The following is a 22156-nucleotide window of genomic DNA, read 5'->3' as shown; positions in this document are numbered from 1 at the left end:
GCCCTATAAGTTCATTTCCTGGAGCTGGGAAACCATTCTCCGGTTTAAGAAAGGCCCTGAGGAGTCAGAAGGAATCCTCTGGAATGCCAAGAAGCTGTAAAATGAAATAATGTCATGTTGCCTCTCACCATTACTCTGACCAGGGTTGGAAGAACACACTTAAGAGCCTGGAGCACACCACTCCATTCAAGCCCTAAGAGGAAATGGAGAAGTGCAAAGGAAGGAACAAAAGAATGGCTGTCACCACCTCAGCTGAGTGCACTGGGCCATGGTGGTTCTCACACCTCTCAGCTCAGCCTAAGAACACCCTATCCAAGTCCCTCAGGATGGAGGTCACAACTCCCGGCCTTAAGCCAAATCCCAGGTGAAATATAGGTCAGTGGGGGGATCTAGTGGCGGGCCCAACTCAGAAGAGGAACCTGACTGGCAATAGAGGCCCAGTGGAAAGACTTAAAATGGAGTCAATCCTCAGGGCTGTAGTGCAGAGCTGGGACCTGAGGAGAAAGGTGTGAGAGAGGCAGGAGAGATCAGTCAGGTCCCCACACCTTCTTGACTCCTTAGTCCCCAAAGAATTTTAAGTAACACATGATAATTCATTACATAAGTTATTATGTTGCTCCACAGTGGAAGAGCTTGTTCCATAGCCTCTGACTTCAAGCTGAATTATCTTTCTAGTACATTTACAACATCTAAATATCAGTTATTACTTTTATAATGAACATTTTTTAAAGCAAACTCTTATTAGTCTTCAGACCATGATAATAAATCTCATATAAAAATCTGTGGTCATTACAGTATGTCACCAGGCAAAATGGATTTAAGTTTTGATTGTGAAGTACCAAACAGGTTGTTTTCTGGATATTTTGAGTGTGCTAAGTAGAAGACAGAAACATTTTGTCGTATTATAGTAACCTGATTCACTTCCATATTAAAGAATTAAAACTGTGATCTCTCAGCATGAATGAATGGTAAATAGAACTTTCGGTACTATTTACTTAGGACCTTTGCCTGGAAACTGAATTCATCCTTTCTCAGTCATTTTAAGAGTAAATCCAGAGATACAAAATAACAACATTATGAAGTTCAATTGCATTTTACAAGTTTTAAGAATCTTTATATAAAGAATTCTGTAGAAATTAGTGAGTCAGATTTTACAGATGAAAGGAGGGATTTAGGACTTGCTCAAGTACATAAGATCCAGATTTGTGGCTAGTACTCAGTTTACTTAAAACTCAGGTCTGCATTTCTTCTGTGATACTGCCCCATACTATACCACCTCGGCCAGTATTTCAGCTACAGCACAATGCTCCTGACAGAGGGATTTTACGATAGTGAAGTGGCAGCAACATTTTTTTTACTTTCAGTTTTATCCCACAGATATGCTCTCTGCATACTTTCAAAGACTGCCTTCTTATTAAGCATTATCCTTTATTAGGCATTGTACAATCAAGCAATGAAAATTAATTCCAATATAACCTTATGTCCTAATTCCAAGATAACACACACACTTGAAAAATGCTATCCAGTAGTTAAATATTCAGAAAAGTAGTAGAGATTTCATATTTCACGGCACTGGGTGCTGCTCTGTGCCTCTACCCGATTTGACTTTCATCTTGTATCATCACTGGACTCTTCCTGTTAGTATAGGAAGAAGTTCATTGTCCTAATAATCTCAATTTAGGACAAGGGAACGGAACCCTTATGCCGAAACAAATATACACAGGCAGGGGAAAATGCCAACAACATCAGATGTCTGCACTCAAAAATAATTCTAATGCTCCTGATGTGTGTTAAACGGCACAATTTTGTATCCATAAGGGAAGAAAGTTGCATAAAAAAACAAGTGACATAAGAAATTGTAAAGGAGACCTCAAATCATGACACACTACTGAGAATGAATAGACATTGTGTTACGAAAGAAACTTCAGAGACAAATGGCATCACTGAATGAAATTTGGATACTTAAAATCATATTTGTTGAATTGCTTGTCATATAAATGTTAATTGTGTGTTAGATTATAAACAAAATGTTGTTGTAAGCAACAGAGATGTTTTAGAGAGATGAGATAATCTCTAAAGCTTTAGAAACTGAATGAGTAGCACACATTGTATAATCATCCACACACTTTGTCATGATTGGAAATATTTGACTTTGTTAGCTCCCTTGTATCTGGAATATTTTATGTAAGTATGGGAATTTCTCCATATCTTACAAGTTATGGAGCCAAAAATCTTTATTTAAGCAATATTGGGCATCTGAGGTTAAAAAATAATTCAAATCTAAAAATAATCACATCTTGCTCAGGAAATCAATACATTAAGTAGTAGGAAAACTTGAAATCACACTCAATACAGGATTTGTAAATTCGTCTTTAAATGTTTAAAATGTTTTACCTCAATGACTGTTCATTGCCCAAATAACTGTCCATGCTTCTTCCTTGAAATTCCATGGTCTTCCTCAACTTTATCTGAATCTCATTTTTTGTTCTTATTCCCTGTGTGTTTTCATCTCATATTCCCTGTTTTCTGTTCATGGTGACATTTTTCTCTTCCAAATTTTAGCTCATGCCCTTCCCACTGCCTGAAGGCCTTTTCCTCATTCTGAATGCTAGTTTGATTCTTTAAGTTCCAATTCAAATGATCTCTCTTTCTTAAATTATTTCCTACTTCCCAGGAAGCAAGTTGGCACCCATTTAACCCTAATTACAAACATCTGCAGGTGGTTGTAGCTAACAAGCACCATTTGTGAACAGTTTGCTCTTTCTTACTGTGAAGCAGAATAGACAATGACTCTTGTTATTGGTGACTACAGAAGCAGACATTTTATTGATAAATGGTCATCTTGCCAGGCTGCAAACACCTATCCTGACAGTACTTCTTCAATGTTTACTGAAAAATCTTTGAGATTGCAAGAACTGAGGTGAGGATTAAAGAGGCAGGTTCTCTATGTAAATAACAAGGTACTTCAGAAAGATGCTGATAGACATTCCACTGTATAGATATATTTTTGTTATCTTAATGATGATTAAATCATTAGGTTCTTTTTATAAAATATTTGGGGTTCTTATGGTTGTCATGTCAAAGATCTTTGTCAGATTTCAACATCCCCCAAACTTGATTAACCTCAAAACATTTTGCTTAAAAGTCATGAGACATTCATTATAATTATTTTTCATATTTTGAAATCTAGAGTCTATGAATAAACCCTAAAATGTAAATTTATTAAAATTAAAGGAGATATTTGATGTTTTCTTAGTTTTGAGATGGCAGACATAAACATTTATTCAACAAAAATTGACTGAACATCTTCTCTTTTCCTTAAAAATGTAGTAATGTGGAAACTGTGGAAAAGTCTACTTTATTTAGGGAAATAACCATTTAAAATAGTATATTTTTAAATAAATATCTGACATTATCTTATGCAAGGTGATATACAATCTTATTAACACAAACAAGATTTTCCAAACCTTGTGCTAATATTTGGCCTGAGAAAGTTTATTTATCTTTTCATTACTGGAACTTACTTACCCACAAAATAAGAGAAAGTGAAAGAAAATATTTTCAGATTTTTTTTTTTGTTAACAAATGCTATCAAGTTTTATTCTTATTCATTTTTTTCCACCTGGTCTTTTGAGTGTTTCACAGCTTTTCAGGTTGGAGGAAACCAGAACCATTGTGGTTGTACTCTAAACACTCTGCAGAACAGCAAGGCATTATGGGAAAGCCCAGAATTATTTATGAAAGGAGGCCCGAATCAGACAGGTACACTAGATTCATTACACAGGAATGAATATTATTTTTTCTTTTCTGAAATAACTATGGTTGTTAACAAAACTTTCTGTTATACAAAGTTTTCATTATATGGAATGCGTCTAAATTCACCCAGGATCTTGCAGCATTGAGTGCCACTGATCTGTCAATGGCAATGACAGATGGTTCCACGGAGGATGTGAAAAATGCTAGTTTGGGAAACTTGTGGTTGATAGAAAGAAAAGGAAAACTTATTTGGGGCAGGCATTTTCTATAGGAAACTCTGATATATTTGATATAAAATTTATGTTAGAAATAAATTTGAGTCAGTATAGTATGGCTTACTAGCCAAAATTTAGAGAGTGACAGAATTTTTTTTTTTTAACAATTTTAACTGACCAGAATAGAACAAACTGACTCTGAAGAAATTAGATTCTCCTGACTGGATGTTCCAATGGGAATATGAAAATATATTAGTAGGTATGACAAAGGGGTTCTCTATGTGTAGTAGGACATTGACAAAGATGATCTTGAATTTTCCTTTTATTCCACTTTCTCACACTATTCATAGGATGACTTTTTCCTTTTCCTCGGACTGTAGATTTGAAAGGTAAGCATATAAAGATACAGAAGGAGAATATAAAGAAAAGATTCAAAGAAGGGGGAACATGAAGAGAGACAGGGAGAACTGAAAGAGGAAAATAGAAGGTAGGATGAGGAGAGATGGAAAATTAGAGAAAGGGATGCGTAGAAGATGTCTAATAACTTATTTTTCCTTATCAGGAATGGGCCAGGATACAGAGACTAACAACAAACACCTAGTTAAACCTCCATGACATTAGCATATTATACAGGTCTTCCCACAGTGCCAGGGTGGCCACTGACTTTGGCCTGATCTCTTGTACACTGAGTCCTGCCTCTGAGTCCCACATGGAGCACAGTGGAAAAACAATGCTACAGAAAACCCCACTTGCTTATGAACAGAGCTATAAACCTCTGTGCAGAGCCTGGGGCTTGGTTTTTTGCCTAACTGTTCTTTACCTCCTCATGCTTTCAGCATTGTTTCTTATCCCCCTGTTTTCTTCTGTCCTTTTTATTTATTACAATGATTTCCTCTTGATGCTCATCTGACTTTTTTTGATAGCAGTTTTGTCCCTTTATCTCATTCACATTCCCTCCCTATTAGACATGCCCCTTTCAGCACTTTTCTTGGGCATTACATGACCTACTCACTCATACATGTTACCCTATAAAATTCAAACTGTTTCTTTCTCACAGGCTTAGAAAAATTTGCCGATCTCTGCCTTGTGGCATTCAACTCTGATGGGGATACATACCAGACAATACCCAAACATTCTGGAGGCAATGAAGTGAAGAAACTCTCTCATTAAGAAATTACACCTTAAATATTTTTTTGTTCCTCTTGCAGTAAACTTATGTTGACTTATAAGGCAGTGATGAGGAAAGGTTAAAAGGAAAAGCCACAAGCAGAAACATAATAACTTGAGAAAAATTACTGAAATAAGTCCTGATGGCTGAGACACAATGTGAGCCTCCCCCCACCCCCAGGTAAACAAAATTCATTCCAGAACCCATAGCTGCAGCATGGCATTGAATACATGCTATTTTAATGACTTGAAATGAAAGATAAAGTGATGTGAATGGAATTTTTTTTTATATCAGGGATTAAAGCCAGGAGTGTTTAACCACTGAACTGCATCCTAGTCCCCTTTGTTAATTTTTATTTTGAGACAGGGTCTCACTAAGTTGCTTAGGGCCTTGCTAAATTGCTGAGGCTTAGCTTTGAACTTGCAATCCTCCTGCCTCAGCCTCCCCAGCTGCTGGGATTATAGGCATGCATCACTGCACCCAGCTGTGAGTTGTTAAAATTCTTTTAACAACTGTGTGAGTACTTTTTTTTCCCCCCAAAGATCTAACAGACTCACTGGTTTATAAGTCAACATTAGGAAAGATATTTTTCTCTCTTCATAGGTCAGCAAATATAAGAAATTTTTTTGGTATATCACTGGAGTCACAAGACACAATGTGGGCAGTTTAACATTTCTCACAATATTTCTGAATTTTGACATTTTGATAGCAAGACACAAAATTAGCAAACATGTCAAGATATTAAATTTGAAGCAAATGTCTATAGTTTATATCTTTAAAACCAAAATCAGTTTTGCTTCTGTCTGTAAGTAGTATGTATCAAAGTAAGCTTCTTGAATAAGGTAAAGGTTAGAGAGAAAACCAAAACAAAGCAAAACAAATATCAGGTGTTTGATTCCCTTGGAGAACAAAGAAGGCAGCTAAGGTTTGTGGGGACTAGACCCAAGAGAAAAGGAAATTAAATTCCATGATTGCCCACCCTTTCCATGTTCACGTGCTGGATGATGGAGGCTGAAGAGAAAGTAGCCTTCAGTGTGTCAATCTTAGCTGGACATATATGGACATAGAAGATGCTGCAGTCTGGCTGGGCAAAATAACCAGGGGGTGACAAGCAACTTGTGAAGGTTGATACGGCGGGAGCCGCTTTAATGTAGGACAGCAGAGGTATTTATACATAACTGAATACACAGCTTGACTCAATTTCCAGTTACAGCAATCAGTCATTAGGGAATCCTCATCATCTTAATAATTATTCACAGCTTAACTTAATTAACATCATTTAGATACAGCAGTCAGTCATTAGGAATCTCTATCATCTTAATGGCTCACTGGTGTTACTTCTCAAACCACTCCTCCTGGCAAAGTGCCAGGCACCATCTTGACTTGTCTGTGGCCCTCAACAGAAGACTCCCAATAAATACCAACTTTATCAACTTGAAAACTATCAACTGTCTCAATACATAATATAAGATAAAATTTTTGACCAAACATACCTGGTATAGTTAATATAATACAACTTGGATTTAAAGGCAAGGACTAAAAAAATATTCACATTTTATCAAAATTTTCAATCCACCAAAAAGTTGTAACTCTAAATTTGTATGCTGCTATCAACATAGATTCAAAGAACATCAAACAAAACTAACAAAGCTAAAGGAAGTAAAGACATAGAATCATAAAAGAACCTAATTGCTAGAATACATGTAAAATAAGTCATTAGGGTTAAGAAAGAATAACAATACAAACTTGAAAATCATTAAAGATAAGAAAGAATAACAACACAAACTTGACATAAGTGAAACTAATAACAAGTCTGCCTCAAAACAAAGGTTTTTTGTTTTTTTTTTTTTGTTTTTTTTTGTTTTTTGTACTGGGGATTTAATCCAGGGTTGCTTTACCACTGAGCTACATTCACAGAGTATCACCAAGTTACCCAGGTTGGCCTCCATCTTGCAATTCTCTTACCTCAGCCTCCTAAATCATTGGGTTAGAATTGTGTACTGCTGTGCCCAACAGAAGAAATTTTTAAGTATTTTGGACGTAAACAATGTCCAAAATGGATTATGTTCTGGATCACAAGAAAATTTCAGTATATTTCTTGGTTTGAGACTGTTCACAAAATAGTGATTTCAGGATTACAAAAGAAGTTAAGGTGCAGCTGTCAGCCTGGGTGAAATTTCTTTAACATTGTTTTTTTGTGTGAAGTTGTTTTCCAGCTAACTTCCTTTTAAGGAGTTTCCTGGGGGAGAGAATGATAAGCACCATACAACTTCCAACCAGCCAGAACCACTCCATCAGGCAAAAGACACCAGGGAGCATGTTTTAGTGACTATAAGATGACCTCTGCTCATTTTGGTGCTAAAACCTCTGCCTGGGAGGGACCTAAAGCCCATTTCCACAAAAGGTAAAGATGTGGAAACACTTTGTCAAACAGGACTGCAGCAATTTACCTCTACCTGTACATGAGATGATGACTTACTCCTTCTGAGTATGCTTTCTCTTTGCGTAAATTTGCATGTGTTGCTGAACTTTTGGGAATCATGACTTTGGAAGTGATTTGCCTGTGGTCTCCTTTGCAGCAAATAGACCTAGTTTTATGTGATAACGATTCTTAAAGTTCTGTTCTAATTTGATTCCTACCAACAATTAATTTTTTTAAGTTTAATGACAAAACCATTCACTTTTTTCTTTTCCCATGGAACAAAACAATATGAAAAGCAATTTGCAAGAAACAAATACAAAATATTATGCAAGAAAGCAACATAAAAAGATTATTGAAAAGGTTTAAATATTTATCAATGAAGCAATAATTAAATAACCAAATGAATCAAGGAAGAGTTTGCGTTGTAGTTAAATCTGTGCTGAGAACAAAATGTGTAGACTTAAAAAACAAAAGCTTTAAAGTCAGCAACGTATGTGATCATTTCATAAAACTGGATAAAGAATGGCAGATTCAATGTAAATAGTTCATGAAAGAGGAATTAAGAGCAGAAGTCAGTGAAATAAAAAGCAAGCAGACAATAGAGAAAATAAACAAAGCCAAAGTTCAGGTTTTGAAAAGACTAATGTTGTAGACATGGATATGTGTAGAGTGAATTTCCTCCAAAGTCCTTCAAAGGACTTCCTGTCCAGCTGCAGGAAGCACAGTGAAGAGAGACATTTACCTGCCCTTCAGAATCTATCTCAGCTGTCTACAGAGCTGTCTGTCTCTAGATTTTGACTTTAAAAACATTTCACTTTAAAGTTAAGCAGAAATATAAACTCTCTGCAGTGTGAACCTGATATGGGTTAATTCTTGGAACATTCCAGCTACAGTGCTCCCTGCCTTGTTGGCCAAGATTTTGGCAAACTTGTTAATGTTGATTTCTAATAAATTATAAATATTGGAACTGGGAGTACTTCAGGAGAGCAGCTGAATAGGTAATTTGGTTTTGAAGTTGAATATTTCTCCCCTTGTCATGCAATAAGGACCCTGACATTGAAAAAACAAAACAGGTGTAACACACATGGACCCGGCATAACATGGTCCAGCTGTTAAACATTTCACTTTTTTTTTTTCTTTTTTAGTAGTATTGGGTAGAACCCAGGGCTTCATGCATGCTAGGCAAGCCATCTACCACTTAACTGTAGCCGCAACTAACCTTTCACTGGTAATGAATTAAGACAGTATACGTGTGGAATAGGATGCACTAGATAGCATATTTTTTAGGTCTTGAGATGGGAAGAAATGTTTTACAGATAACATGCTTGTGTGTCGTTGTTACGTGTTGGTGATGTTCCCTTGAAATACAGAAAGAACTGAAGAAAATACGAGGTAACTGAGAATCAAGTGTCAAAGCTCCTGCAGTGAGAGGTATAGAAATCAAAGGATCAAGCAAGGATTTAATAGTCAGAGAGAGAAACTTTAAAGACAGTTAAATGTTCACCAAGGCTGTGCTTTATATCAAGGTCAGGGCTCTCGTAGGAAACTCCTGGGACTTTTAACACATTGAGTGGAAAGATATGGGTGGATGCTGTAAAATTTTTTGACTTCTCAGAATCTCTTGACCTATGAAGTAAATTGGCAAACTCCTTAAGACAGAGTGTTCACCATTTCCAACTTAGAGCATTTGATAATAATTCAGAGGCTCTTTCCTGTTAGTGAGCAGATGGACCTCTCAGAAACTATCTACCCTCAGGGCCCTTATTCCTGTACCCTAGGGTAAAGTTGTTACATAACACAGCTGGTTCTATAGTTCAAATGAGTAGCAAAAATCAGAATTTATATAGCAGCAGATCTTGGGTAAACATGAGTGGATCTGGATTCTAAAGGTGCTTAATAAAGAGAAAATAATATAAAATAAGATGGTTAAGAGTTTATTGACTTATAAAGGTAGACTTTAATGTCCTCTCAGTGATCACAGAATATGGGTAAATTGTTACTAAGATGTCTCCTGAAAGCATTTAAAAAGTAGTAGTCNCTGATTTTGCTGTCTAATGTCTTCCTTAAGACTCCAGATCATCTGAAGCATGTATATCTTGAATTCTTTATCTGTCATTCCATCTGCTGTAGATATTACCTCTTCTAAAGTTGAGTTGCCCTGCATTGCTTGTGGTCCTTTCTTTCCTTGTCTTTTTTATACTGCTCGCGTTTCTTTCTGCTTGGTGAAACTGTTGTGTTATTGAATTTTCCCCCTATATTTATATTGCTCTTGTATAGTTACAAAGTCTCCCTTTTGTGGAGAAAGACAATGTTAACAGTTCTCAATATCAATAGTACATCATCTAAGCACACGTTTTCCTTATTATTACATTTATAGCTAGACTCTATGTCTACAAATGTTGGTTACGATTATCGTTTGCAAATATAATCCTTAGTTTCATGAAAGACATACCATTTCCGGTAGCTTGAAGAAAACTGGGTTTCAGGTGTAGGATGTTATGTTTATGGGGAAAGGAGTGAGGGTATGGGGTTATTCTAACTTAGTAACTTTGGAGAGCTCTAAACAATAGATGGGTAATTTATGGAAGAATGTATAGATTCAAATTTCTATCTGTATTTATAAGATTACCCTACTTATGAATAGTAAATTTTAGGGAGTTTCAAGTGGGATAGAGGGAGTAAGAGGGAGGAAAACCGATAACAAGGAAAGGGAGAGAAAAAAGAGAGTGGGAAAAAGAAAATATGAGAAAAAAGAAAAGAAATAAAAAGGGGGGAGGGAGGTGGGGCATATGCAATTCCTCTATAATATATTATTCTGGTGACTCAGTTGTTAAAGACCTTTTTCGTGTACAATTTTTGGTTTCACATATGTTGAGGTCCCTTAATTGATTTTTGATTACTTCTTTCACTAAAATTCTTGTTGAGGATGTTACTTCCTAAACCAACCTGAAGTATTGGGGCTACATTTTCTTGTAGTAGGTGCAGGCTTTCTGGTCTAATTCCTAGGTTTTGATCCACTTTGTCCTCATAAAACTAGGCATAGAACCACCATATGATCCAGCTATCCCACTCCTTGGTATATATCCCAAGGATTTAAAATTAGCATACTACAGTGACAGAGACACATAGTAGTAAGTATACTACTCAGCATTAACTAGCAGAAGAAATCAAGAATGGAAAATCAGGAATCTGGGGACATTTCCCTCAATTAAATAGTCATGACACCTTGCTCAGTATATCAGCCTGAGCCTATTTGTAGAATTGGACTGCATGGACCAAAAATGATGCTGGATTCTTAGGGAAAAGACCTTGCTACAACACAAGAAATGTGTTCTGTGATTCCTCAATTATTCCTCAAAAGAATTTATAGCCTTTTACTCAGTTTAAGCATTAGTCTTAGGAAACAGGGTTTTTCAGATTTTTCAGAACTACTGCATTCAGGTCTGCAGTGACATCATTCCCTAGATAACTAAAGCATATCATGGACCTCTAGATGAGAGTCAGTTTTACTGGGCCAGGTAAAACAAAGTCTTAGCAAAGTTCTTATAGTTAGTCTTCTTGATCAGTGGGTTCAGCAAGTGGCCATTTTCCTGTTTTCCACATGCGTAGTTAAAATATGAATTCTTGGCCTTCAAGGGATAAGAGCTATTATAGCCAAGAGGATCAAGAAAAAGCCTCTGAAACTACCTCTATTTTCTAGCCAAAATAGTAACTGGAAAACTCAGGCCCAAGGTGGTGGTAGACACTAGTGCCTATTTTAACTGGAATTTGCCCTGTTTTCTTTATTTAACCTTTCTCCAATTTTTTTTTCCAGGATCTTAAAGTAACCCATGTAGTCTACTTCCTCATACTCCTTGTTGGGTGGCTTGCAGCTGGCCTTGCTTCTCTTCATTCTATAATCAGAGTCATTATCCCAGCCCAGGTTTACCTATGTAATTCCTCTTCCTCAAAATACATGCATGGCTTCCTTATGTGTCAAGTCAAAACTATGTAATATGACACACTTTAATTCTTCTGAGGCCTCTGTGGTAGCATCTAGCACATACCATAATTTGATCATCTTGTTTTAAATTGTCCATTCTTTCCAGATCTCCTGTCCTTAGTAAATTGGACTCAAAGGCAAGCAACTATGTCTTATTTACCTTTTTTCTCCAGTGCTTTATCTATTATCTGATGCATAGTGCATTGTTCAATACATGTATGACTAAATCAATGTTTGTGGAGGCACCTGGCTTGTATTAGTTGTAAGAATCAACAAAGGCTAGTTAAATCTGTTAGCTGAGCACTGTCAGGAGACCAAGTTAAGGAAGATATCAGCAATATTCAGGAATGTGGGACTGACTTGTTGTCTTGTAGAAATTATTTGCTTTCTTATTTAATTTCTAGCCTGGGCTAACATTAAAATTTGTTGCTATTCCCAAAGACATGAAGGATGCCAGTAAATGATGTCAGGGACAATTTTCTCAGAGCAGAAAGTACAATAATACTCCAGTTGATATTTCATTTGCAGATATTATAAAGTTAGCCGTTGTGGCAATGCAGATCAATAATAAAAAGGAATGTTGTCTTCCATGTAAATGACAACTGCCATAGATTCTTGACAAATCCATACTCACAGAACACACATATAGCTTTAGTTTAATTTCTAAGCCACCTCCCCCTCTATCATACAGTGGGATTATTCAGGACATATAGATCTCTCTCTCTCTCTTTCTCATTCTCTCTTTCTCTCTCTCTCTTTCTCCCTCTCCCTCTCTGCACACATTCACACCCCCCCCACACACACACACACACTGCTATGCCATTGAGCCTTGTTCACAGATTTCTAGAAGGGTTGTTTGTTAGAACTAGAAGGGTTTTAATATACTTTTTATATAATCCTATCATTTTCTTGACTAGTAGACTTGGTCTAGAGGTATTCTGGAACTGCCCCAAAGCCCATAGTCAGTCAGCATCCAGAGCTTCTTGAGCAATTTTCTTTTTTTTCTGAGCCAAATGATCTTAATGCTGATGCCTTATAGGTCGCCCTAAAGTCTGATGTAGTGAAACACGGATAGCCACAATGAATGTGATGTTATAAATGGCTTTGGGGACATTTTCCTCTTTAGTTCCAAAATGTTTTAATCTTTTTCCTGAAAGTAAAAATAAATACATATTAAAGGGCTTTGTTATAAATACACAATTGATTGAAATTTCAATGAAAGCTAATTCATTGTTTTAATGTTTCTGTTTGTAAATTTTTGAGAAAGGATGAAGAATAATTTCACTCTCAAAGAATAATACTGATAATTTAAAATTTTATACAATATGTTTTAATTTAGGAAAGAAAAAATAAGTTTGATTAAAATTATAAAAATAATAAAATTTCAATAAAATAAAACTTAACTACTGAAAGATAGTAATGATTTTTTTGTCGATGAATATTTAATGATCCAGTATAAATAATATAAGGGATATGATAAATCCAATGAAATACTATATAATAATTCCAATTAGTATTCGGTTTACTTAAAGTTAATATAAATATCAAATTTTTAACTATCAAATTTTATTGAAGTATCTGTAAAATAATCATTGTAACTGTAAGAAAACAATTTGACAATTTTAACAAGTTGAAAACTTTTAAATTGACCTCTGCTAGCTTCTTCCACATCCTAGCATTCTCTAAGCAGTACTGATCATGCTTTGAAATACAGTGATTTCTTTCTCTCTGCATTAGCAATTAACAAAATTCCAAGAATTTACTGATTCATTAAGAAATGAATTATTCCCTCTTTCTTCTGCCTGAAAATTGTGGTCACATCACTGTTCTGAGATTATAAACTCATTCCTTTCAACAGAGTGTATGGGGTGGCTGTAGTTTTGGATTAATCTGCATAGGTCCCTAGCAGACCAGACCAAACCAGAATGTCACAGCTATGTGCCTCATAAGCAAACCTTGAAAAATGCCAGCTTTCAACAAACAAATTAAACCAGGTGATTCTAGTCAAGGTGAGTCAGCATAATAAAGAAATCTCCTCTGTTTTAACCCCTAAGGAAAGGAACTTTGAAATGATGTATCCATTCTTTATATGCTTTTGCTTTCTTCAGCTGTTTTCTGCCTTTGAAACCAAACTCTTCTGCTCAGGTCATCAGAATACTCATTCTATTTTTCAGATTAAGTTTTTGCCCCATTGCAGAATTGCAAATAAAAGCCAAAATAACCTTAAATTTGTTTTATTTTTTATCTTCTTTCAAATTCTAGGGAGACTCTACAATTATGAGAACTATAGACTATTTTAGAGGTTATCTACTCTTATAATGGCAATTCTTATATTTCTCAAGGTTTGTCTTTTTAAAATAAAGAATGTTACATTTCCATGCATTGAAGAACTATATGATCTTACCCTCCAAAGCTTGTAAGAATCATCTTTAAGTAACTTTCCTCAGGAAGCCACCCAGCTACCTAGGGTCCATAACATTTAACGTGAAAAAGTGCATAAAAGTAAGTTCACAAATATTGGCTTCATTGGTTATTTAGAATTCACTAGACTTTGAAGAATTATACTGTGGCTTCTCAAAAGAACTAGGACTTATAAGAACTTAGTAGACTGGGGTAATTTCAAGTGACTGCTTCCCTGGGACTTCAAGGGAAGTGCCTCATCCTTTTCTCCTCAGTGTGGCACTGCTGAAACACTTTCAGTGTCCAAGCTGAAACACTCTCAAGGTCCAAGTCCTGCACTTATTTACTGCCCAACCCATACCATGCAGTCTCTTTCTTATTATAATGCGATTATTCACAGTGGTACCATGTTTCTGCGGTAGCAGGATAGAGGCTCCACAGCAGTATCATGAATAGAGCATTCACCTTATTTAATATCAAGTTAAAGTTAAAAGTGTAGGTAGAGATTGCTGTAGCTCTGAAAGTGAGTCAGGCACTTGAATCAGTCTTCAGTGCAATCCTTATCACTCTAGGTGTTCTTGCACATTAAGGAACACAGCCAATAGAGAAGCATGGGGTCAGTGTCATGGTATCTGCAAATCTAGTCTTTAAATTCTAATTAATTTTATTAATGAAAATTTTCACATCTACTTATTATATTTTAAAAAGTCTCATACATATGACATTCATCTTTAGAAAAGATTTCATTAAATCCCCAAATTAAATCAGATCTTCCTATCATACGCTCATATAATACCCTATAATTTTTCTTCTTAGCAATTACCACATTTTATAATTGCATAATGGTATAATTGCATGATTAATATCTATCTTCTATATTAGACTGTAAGTTGCATTATGGTAATTACTAAGTTTATTTTGAGCACCATGAATGTCCTAAGCACTTTTGGAGTTTGACATACAGTAGATAATCAAGAGATGTTTGTGGAATAAATACACTAAATAAGAAATGTTCTTTCTTTCAAGCTCTGCTAATTCATAACAAGTCTTACCCAAGAAGTCAAGGCAAGGATTCAGAGTTCTCAGCACAACTTTCCCGAGAGTCATTGCTAACTAGAATGGACAGATTAAAACACTTTTGCCTTCCTTGACCTTGCTACTGGTTTGGAATAGTATTCCCTAAACTTCCCTCCTGATACTACTCATCTTGAGATGCTTAACAGAAAAATGCTTTTCCATAGCCCTTCCTCTAGAAATTCAGATTTAGTGAATTTAAGGTGAAACCATAGTAGTTTATACAACCATCCCAGGTCATTCTTATTAGTAAGTAGAATTGGAAAGTGCTAATAGAGACATACTTTTCAATGTTTTCTAAACATAAGACTCAATAGAGAATTTGATTAAAAGAAGATCAACATCCCTGCCCTCAAAATAAAAACACCTACCTCTTCCTAGGACTTCTAATGAGAATTTCCTACGTGAAAGGTTAAGAAATCTGGATGTTTTACAAATACTAGGTAATTCTTTTTATCAGACAAGTGTGAGAAACTTAACCACTTATTATTTAACTGTGTGTAACTCTGTTTTATGAGCTTATATGTAGCCTTTTAAAAAGTGGAACAAACTTACTTTTTGAAATAAGAAAAAATATGAGTTCTATATGAATATGATGATGAATTAAGCACATGCATCATCTCAATCCTATCATCAAACCCCACTTAAATATCATAGAGTTGATTTAAAATGTTACAAACTGATAAGGCTGTTTTATTCTGTGTATTATCTTGTGCTGCTATAAAAAATACCTGAAACTGGGTAATTTATCATAAATAGAAATTCACTGGCTCACAGATGTGGCAGATGGAAAGTTCTATATCTAGGCACCAGTGTCCTTGTGAGTCATCACATGGTGGAAGGCCAAAGGGAAAAAATGGAAGAGGAGGCCAACCACACTCTTATAAAGGAACTAGTGCTACCCATGGAGGTGGAGCCCTCATGTCCTCATCACCTCTTAGAAGTCCCACTTCTGAATACTGCTAAAATGCCAATTAAATTTCAACATGAGATTTGTAGGGCACAGATATTCAAACCATAGTAAAGGGTAAAGAGAATGAGGGGAAATGACTCAGAAAAAAATGCAGAAGTCAGCACAGCTGAAAAGGTAGATGTTACATGATGGTAGGGATATTTCAAACTTCAGTTGTCACTCCTGTTAAGTTTTTACAAGGAGGAAAGCACAAGAATCAAGCTAATCTTCTCCACAGATTCTCAGTCAAGTTCATTAATTGGAGGCTGAAGTACCCCTAAGTGGGAAAGAAATGTAGGACTGAAAACAAAACAAGTGACAACTAAACAAAGATATAGGATGATTACTTGCTAGTTTGTGTGTAAAATAGACCCTCAAAACCTAGCTGACTGCCCCCTTCCTATCTCAAGAAAAGACAGCAGGTCTACTGCACTGAGTCTGAGAACAACCAAGTACAGCTACAGGCAGGAGAGAACCTCCCCAAAGAGGAGGCTAAGTGAGAATGGAAGAGAGGAAAAGCAGGAAGTAACAAGTCAGCCTATCAACAGTGAGTTGATTCTGGAATCCCAACTTATCCCAATGTTCAGATTTCTTATATATCCAAAATTATTAAATGTTTTTATGTACTCTATGCTCACTCTTTTTCTCTCTCCCTCTTACTTCTCTTTTTGTTTGTTTGTTGTTTTATTTGGGAGTACTTTCAGAAGCATTGTCTCTGAGGTAAATAGTACTTTACTCAGGTAGAGACTGTTATCTTGAGAAATCAATTCTATAGAAAAGATTTAGAGAAAATGTGAGGTAGATATTCTCTGTCTCTCTCTATCTCAAAAAAAAAAAGGAAAATAAAAAGATAGATGTGTAATCTGTACCCATTGAGTGCCAAATAGTGAACACATCATTGAAAACCATAATTTGTCAAAAGTCATACCAGAAAGAAGAGACTTTATAAATAGACCTGTATTTGTTAAATATGGATTAAGGGTTAGGAGGAAAAGGAAATGGTTAAAGCCCAGGATCTGGGGGCAGTGAGAATATTCCATATGGTACTGTATTGATGGGTATATGTCATTATAATAGTCTCCAAATGCACAGAATGTGTCTCATCAAGAGCGAACCCTATGTATCCCACATTTTCTTTATCCATTAATCTGTTGAAGGACACTTAGGTATAAGGAAAATAAAAGGAAACACAGAGGCAAAATGCAGAGGCAGGAAAAGAATGATGGCAGAATAACAGAGAGGCCAAGCTGCCAAGCTTTATTTATATCAGTTGGTTACATTAAGTCATTAGTGCCATGAGTACATTATTTTTCAGTATTAGTTTAATTCCAGGTGTTGAATATCTGAGATCAAAGTCCAGGTTGATAAGACACAGAGCTTCTTCTTGAAGGACATTACCATAGCAACTAGATACTGCACCTGTATTAGTTATCTTACTAGCTCCAAGGGGAAACTGCTGAGCATTCCAAGTGTGGGAAACAGTGCCAGTAACCCCCCCCCACCCCAGGAGTTTGCTTACCTGAGGAATGCTTCCCTGTACATTTCCAGGGTCAGAAATACCTACACTTAGATTGGTTCCATAGTAGACCTATTTTGAATTGAGTTGCTATAAACATTGATGTAGCTTCATCATTAGAGTATGCTAATTTTAGGTCCTTTGGGTATAAACTGAGGAGTGGGATAACTTGGTCAAATAGTGGTTCCTTTCAAACTTTTTTGAGGAATCTCCATCTGTTTTCCATAATGGTTGCACCAATTTGCAATCCCACCAGCAATGTATGAGTGTACCTTTTCCCTCACATCCTTGCCAATACTTATTGTTACTTGTATTGTTGATAGCTGCCATTCTGACTAGAGTGAGATGGGATCTCAGTGTACTTTTGATTTGCATTTCTGTAATTGCTAGAGATGTTGAACATTTTTTCATATATTTGTTGATCAATTGTATTTCTTCTTTTGTGAAGTGTTGGTTTGTTTCCTTAGCCATTTATTGATTGGGTTATGAATATATACCAATGGAATATTACTCAGCTTTAAAGAAAAATGAAATTATAGCATTTGCAAGTAAATGGGTAGAAATGAAGGTATCATGCTAAGTAAAATAAGCCAATCCCCCCAAACCAAATGCTGAATGTTTTCTCTGATATGTGGATACTAATTCACAACAAGGCAGGGGCTGGTAGGGAGCTAGGGTGAATAGAGTTACTTTGGATTAAGTAGAGGGGACTGAAGGGGGAGGCGAGAGGGTAGAGGGGTAGGAAGGGTAGGAGAATGAGATATTATTATCCTATGTACATATATGACTACATGCTGGTGTGATTCTACATCATATACAACCAGAAGAATGAGAAATTGTACTCCATTTATATATGATGTATCAAAGTGCATTCTACTGCCTTGTATGACTAATTAGAACAAACTTTAAAAATGGATGGAGAAAATTCGAGAAAAAAAATAAAAAGAGTAAACCTTAATGTAAACTATGGACTCTGAGGAATAATGATTGGTAAAAGTATAGGAAGATCAGTTGTAGCAAATGTAGCATTTTGGTGGGGAATGTTGATAATAGCCTGTAGGGACAAGGGCTATATAGGAATTCTTTGTTTTTCTGTACAATTTCAGGGTATACCAAAAACATTAAAAAATAGAAAGTATAAAAATATCTGTAAACTATTCTCACTGCTTTCCAGATACAGGAAATAATCAGGTAACATGTACCAGACTCAAGTATCATTTAGGTCCTCATACTTAAATATGAAGGGTTTTCAGAATCACCAGATACTTAAGAATGGCCTATGATATAAAATGAACATGAAAAGAATGTCAGAGAAAACAATACTAATTCAAGAAGCAGATGAAATTTTAGAAACCCAATAGCTTTTAATAAAGATTTTAAAAATATTTCATCACTAAAATAAATCCACATAATGATAAAGATATTTTCAAGTAATAAAATGTCTTTGAAATTAAATATGAATTTATTAAAAGTTAACACAATATATTTGGAAGATAAAGTTAAGGAGTTATACCAAAAATAAAACTACACAATGGAAAACAACAGGAAAAAGATAACAAAAAATAGGAGAGTATAAGGAAGTGTTAATGAAATGAGCAACCAACTTAACACTGCCTTTTCAACATGTGTTAGGGTACAAGGATTAAAATATCAAAGTCTTACACAGAAACACATACGTATACACACATACTCAAGAACAAAGAATCAGAATGACATAGGACTTTTAAAATCAAAAACAACATTTGAAGTTAAAAATTAATTAAAAATTTATCAGCAATCCATGATAATAAAATATTTTAAAAATCTTAATAACTGAAGACAAGTAATGATTTAGAGTAAGTAAGAAATTGAAAAGTAGAGATTTAGGATCAAGGATCTAGGGATTAAGCCAGAGACTCTGTGTCTAATAGAAGAAAAAGTAAGCCCTAATTTCCATCACGTGGGGCTAGGCCCCAACTTCCTTAATAAGATGTCTATAGCGCAAGAATTAAAACCAAGAATCAACAATAGGGATGGATTCAAACTAAAAAAATTTTTCTCAGCAAGAAAAATATATGTGAGGTGAATTGGGAGCCTACATCCTGGGAACAAATTTTTACCCCTCACGCATCAGATAGAGCTCCAATCTCTAGGGTATACAAAGAACTCAAAAAGCTAAACACCAAAAAAACAAATAACCCAATCAACAAATGGGCCAAGGACCTGAACAGACACTTCTCAGAAGAGGATATACAATCAATCAACAAATATAGGAAAAAATGCTCATCATCTCTAGCAATCAGAGAAATGCAAATTAAAACTACTCTAAGATACCATCTCACTCCAGTAAGAATGGCAGCCATGATGAAGACAAAGAATAACAAGTGCTGGTAAGTATGCGGGGGAAAAAGGTATACTCATACACTGCTGGTGGGACTGCAAATTGGTGCAGCCAATTTGGAAAGCAATATGGAGATTCCTTGGTAAGCTGGTAATGGAACCACCATTTGACCCAGCTATTCCTCTTCTCAGACTATATCCAAAGGACCTAAAAACAGCATACTACAGGGACACAGGCACATCAACATTTATAGCAGCACAATTCACAATAGCTAGACTGTGGAGCCAACCTAGATGCCTTTCAATGTATGAATGGATAAAAAAAAAATGTGTCATATATACACAATGGAATATTACTCAACACTAAAAAATAATAAGATCATGGTATTTGCAGGGAAATGGATGACATTAGAGCAGATTATGCTAAGTGAAGTTAGCCAATCCCCAAAAAACAAATGACAAATGTCTTCTCTGATATAAGGGGGGTGACTGAAAATGGGGTAGGGAGGAAAAGCAGGGGAAGAAGATTACCTCTACATAGGAAAGAGTAGTGGGAAAGAAAGGGAGGGAGAAAGGGAATTGCATGGATGGTGGAAGAAGACCCTCATTGTTATACAAAATACATGTATAAAGATGTGAGAAAGTAAAAAAAGAATAGCATCACCCTAGATTAGGTAGAGAGAAGTGATGGGAGGGGAGGGGAGGGGTTTGGGGAGATAGGAAGGATAATAGAATGAAACAGACATTTTTATTACTGTGTGTATATATGTGACTGCATGACCGATATGATTCTGCAACCTGTATATTCAGAAAAATGAGATATTATATCCCATCTGATTCAAATGTATGATATGTCAAGGTCATTGTACTCTCATGTGTAACTAATTAAAACAAATAAAAAATACAAAAAACGTATTTCAAAACAAGCTGAGGTTTTTAAAAATAGGAATATTTGGAGAAATTTCATTTATTGAATAATGTCTAGAAATTCACCTTATATAAATTTTACAACTATAAGATTAAAAAGTTTGAAAAATATGTATTTTGTAACTCTCACAGCCTTTTAATAAATTAAAAAAAAAAAAGAAAAGTAGAGATTAAGAGCTGGTGCAGTGGTCCATGGATGGTATGATTGACCCAAAGTCCTTTCTAGTTTTCCTTTCTTCCATTCTTATATTTTGACTTTTGATCTCACATTTGAGGACAAATTTTTCAAGATGATTGCTTATGTTCTAGGTTTTATACTAATCTTTGTTTATCATTGGCTGGGACTGGGTCAGAGTCAACTTGTGGTTGCAAAGGAAACTGGTAATGTGAATTACTCTGTAATGTGAATTAATCTGAATTATAAACACATTAGCAACAGAATAAATACAACAGAATAAAATCATTTTCAGACTGTGCAAGAACTTCTAAAATGTATGACCTATTTGCAAATGTCATGAATCATTTGAAGAGCATGCACTGTCAAAATAAAGGCAAAGAGAAAGACCTAGATTATAGAAAATTTTGTATCCAACCCACAAAAGGAGATTAGCCAAGTGTAATGCCTGAAGAAACAGTTATTGAAAGATTAACCCCAGGACAGTTTATCTGGCTAAAAATTTGGGCATCCTTAGACTCTCAGAATCAATAATTTCCTAGGACGACTCATAAAACTCACTGAAAGCTATCATACTCATAGTGATGTTTTCTATAGGGAAAGGACACAGAGTAAAATCAATCAAAGGAAAGGACATTTATGGCAGGGTCTGCAAGGGGTTCAAAAATAATTCTTTCTCTATGGAATCACATTCTGTTGTACCTCCTCTCATTCACTATGTGGGCAGCATTGCCAACCAGGTAGCATACCTAAACTTCAGTGTCCAGAGTTTTTTACTGAAGTTTTGTAATATAGGCATGGTTGATTAAATTATTGCCCATATGTTTATACTCAATTAGTAGAGTAAAATTAGTAGAGCACCCCTTCCACATTAGGCTGATATGATTTCTGGTATGGCCAAACCCCACCCAGGATCTTCTTGTTAGGTGAGCATATGCTCTCAGACATGGTCAAACAGTCTAGAAGGTAAAAACAGATAATACTATCACTCCAAATATTTTAAGGGTTTAGACTCTCCTGACATGGAACAAAAAACTGACCTTCCTTGAGAACACAAATTTCTTATATATATACAACACACAAAAGAAGCAAGATAATTTCTAAATTTATATTATGATATTCCTGAATAATGAACATAGAAAGTAACTTGATGGACAAGGAGACTAGGACTTCAGAATGAATATCTTAAAGGAAAACTATCTTATTCCCTGATGTTTTAACGTATGTGAGATATATTTACAGTATTGATA

Source organism: Marmota marmota, unplaced genomic scaffold, assembly GCF_001458135.2.
Source record: "Marmota marmota marmota unplaced genomic scaffold, marMar, whole genome shotgun sequence".
NCBI lineage: Eukaryota > Metazoa > Chordata > Mammalia > Rodentia > Sciuridae > Marmota > Marmota marmota.
Note: the sequence above shows the minus strand (reverse complement) of the source record.